Raw genomic sequence first — 3,086 nt, 5'->3', positions numbered from 1 at the left:
TGGACCTCTATCATCTGTTACCTAACCTAGGGTCTGTCACAGACTTAAAGGGTGGGCTTGAATAGCTCTCTCCCTCTCGGAACCTGTTTCCTAGTGTACCAGATAAAGGGTGGTGTGTGCTGAGCTTAAGTATCTTCTATTTTAGAGGATAAACTGAGGGTTAGAAGCCTGGGCAGGAGAAGTCTGGGCCCTCGGGCTCGCTGAAGAGGAACTATGGTTTATGTCTGTTCTGACCACAGGCTTGTGACACTCCCCAGTCAGAGCTGGGTTCCGGGTCTCCACCCACGGGTTCAGACTCACCTTGTTCCCAGACCCACTCTGGTGATAGCTCCATGGGAAGTGGCTATGCTCTTAAGATCTGGGGTTCAATGGGCCCAGTCCTGCAGCTTTCTGTCTTCCTTGGCAGTGTAGTTCAGACAGATGACCACCCCACTGTGCCTCAGTGTTCCCATGTGTACAGTGGGCTGGTAATGGGCAGGCTGCTATCCCACACAGCTGAGCTTCAGCCTGGAAAGCATTTCACACAGAGCCCCGTGAGTTGAACTGCTTGGTAGGGACTATCCCAACAGTCACAGTGAAGAGGAGACATTAAGTTGCCAAGTCTCGGCCCAGCCCTGAGGTGCACTTCTTGATAACAAGAACCCTATTGCCTTCTGAAGCCCCAATGGAGCACAGGTTCCTGGAAAAGGGAAACTGGCCTAACCTGGTTTCGCTGAATGAGGAGTTATGGTAAATGGGAGGAACTTCACAGGATCTAATCTGAGCTCTACATGGCCAGGGTTCGCTCTAAGCCCGGCATCACGTACAGTGCCTGGTACAGAGCCAGTGAGGGGGCTGGCCTGAGGATTCGATCGAATGGTACCGTGTCAGCACCTGGTGGTCACTGTGCTGTTTCTTGGATCTGACTCTCTGAATGTCTCTGTTTTGTTCCTGTGGTCTACCTGTGGTGACACACCCCAGGCGATTGTGACCAGGAGTTATCAGGCCTTTCCTCATCACTCCTGGCTCCCACCCTAACCTCCCTGGACAATTGCAGCAGCAGAGTCGTCCGCCCCAGGGCCTGTCCCACATCCCAACTGCTTCATCTGTCCAGATGAGCTCACTACCCACCTACACTCCTGCAGTCACCCCGCCACACTGTCAGCTCTCCCCTACCTGCCTGCCCTGAGATCCCAGCACCTCCCTCTCAGCACTGGGGTGCTCCCCACTGCACCCCGCCAATGCTATGGAAGCAGGCTTACCCTTCCTGGACTCACTGGTTTCTGCTTCAAGGCTTCCTAAGTGGCTGGTGCATCAGCCATTTTATGTACCTGAGAAAGAAACCCAAAGCTGAATGCTACCCACAACACTCCAGGCTTCACAGTTCCCTACGCTCTTCACGCCTTATCCCTCCCAACCCCTGTTCTGGAACCCACATCCCCTTCTGGTTTCTACCCTGCACTGGTCCACCTTCCTTCCAAACCACATCTACCCCACCCCCACCCCCACTCTCCTGCTGCTCCACCTCCTGGAGCTTCTGATGTCAGCCCTGATGTCCCCCCAGCTGCTGTCAACCTAAGCTCTTGGCCTGCAGGAAATGTCCCCATGATCTGAGGTCCTACCATCTACCCAGCTTTCTTTTCCAGCTCCCTAAAGCCTGCTCCTGCCCCCCCCCGCCCCTCCCCCGCCATCATTCTGGGTTTCCTCCTCCTCCCCACATACCTTTCCTTCATCCCTTAACCTAGTCAACCCTTACTCACCCTTCAAAGCCAGCCCAAGGTCATCTGCTCCAGGAAAGCCACCCACCCAACCTAGATTACAGACTCTTCAGCCTCATCCCTTATTACCTGGGCGTGACTCCCTTGCTGAGCTTGCCATGTTATTTTATAATTATTTGCTCTGTGTCTGGCTTCTCCATTAATTTATTAGTTTATTGGGGGCAGAGACCATGCTTAGTCATTGCTGTATCCCCCCCCCCCCCCCCACACACACACACACACACACAAATATTTCTGCTTTGTGAAACCAGTCATTTTGAGTTGTAAGTGTACTTACTATCTCACTTTGTTGGTGGTTTTGGGAAGGCCGGGTGATTCTCGCTTGGGGTCTACTCTGGGCTGCCATAATGCAAAAGTATAATATGGTTAGAGTTACCTGGGCTTGCCACTGAAGCCCTGTGACCTACCTCCTGGCTAGGCAACATCAGAGCACTTGGACTTCTTACAGAGTGTCCCCAAACCCAGTTGGACCTTCCACAGTAGCTAGAAGGAATCTTCAGGACAGTTTCATCTGGTCCCATGAGCCAGGCAGCATCACTTCCTCTGAATTCAAAGGGTGACAAGCGAGTCCCTAAGGTCAGTCCCTAAGGTCAGTCCAGATTCTAAAGCAGAGGAACAGAGAACCACCTTGGACAGGTATTAAAGAATTTGTAGACCTCGGCAGCCAAGAGGACTGTGGGGAACTGTTCAAGAGCTCTCGCTGGGTGTGCTTTCTTGCCTCTCTCCTTGCTGACTTTGCTGGGCAGGCTCGTCTTTTAACACCAATGACAGCATGTGTTCTTGCTGTTCTCAGACTGGCTTTTGTGATTATTCTAGTCTAGTACATCCTTCAGTTCTTGCTGCCTGCCCCCATTTTTGCTTTCTTTCTGTCTATAATATGCCATATGATTGCCTCATGGTTCACTGGACTGTTCTCCACACAATGCCTTACTTTTGGTGGCTTCCAATGGCTTGCTATTCCAGGGAAATGAGAGTGGAGAGCCATGTGTCCCTGGCTGCTTCCCTGTTCTGTGCGCCCGCAGCCCCGAGCCCTCCTCCGGCTCCAGCCCACCCGCAGCCACGGCTGTGTGACCGGGCTTACGTAACCAAGCCCATGGAACCCAAATTAAACGAGGAAACCGTCCTCCCGCAGCTCAACTCGCTTAATCCCTATCTGTCTCTGCCCTGAGCCCCGCGCTCCCCTCCGAAGGTCTTGAGCGCGTTCCAGATTTCTAATTTCGTTTGCTTATGCAACCAAAAATATGATGGCCGCGTTTCCCGGGGGTGATGGAGTCTGTACTCCCCGCTCCAGGAGCGCTAAAAACGGCAGCGCCGGGCTGCTGGAGGCGG

The 3,086-nt window shown here is 53.1% G+C and overlaps 1 long non-coding RNA gene across 1 annotated transcript; it reads right to left on the bottom strand.

The window, feature by feature from the left end:
* Nucleotides 1-1,241: 1,241 nt before the first annotated feature.
* On the bottom strand, nucleotides 1,242-2,791 carry LOC308425750. The gene is made up of 3 exons (XR_013975174.1): nucleotides 2,689-2,791; nucleotides 2,035-2,096; nucleotides 1,242-1,310 (listed from the first exon to the last, which is right to left on the bottom strand). It is a non-coding gene; the product is annotated as an uncharacterized lncRNA (long non-coding RNA).
* Nucleotides 2,792-3,086: the final 295 nt, after the last annotated feature.

Source organism: Micromys minutus (assembly GCF_963924665.1).
Source record: "Micromys minutus genome assembly, chromosome: 10".
Lineage (NCBI taxonomy): Eukaryota > Metazoa > Chordata > Mammalia > Rodentia > Muridae > Micromys > Micromys minutus.
This window is presented reverse-complemented; position numbering and strand designations above follow the sequence as displayed.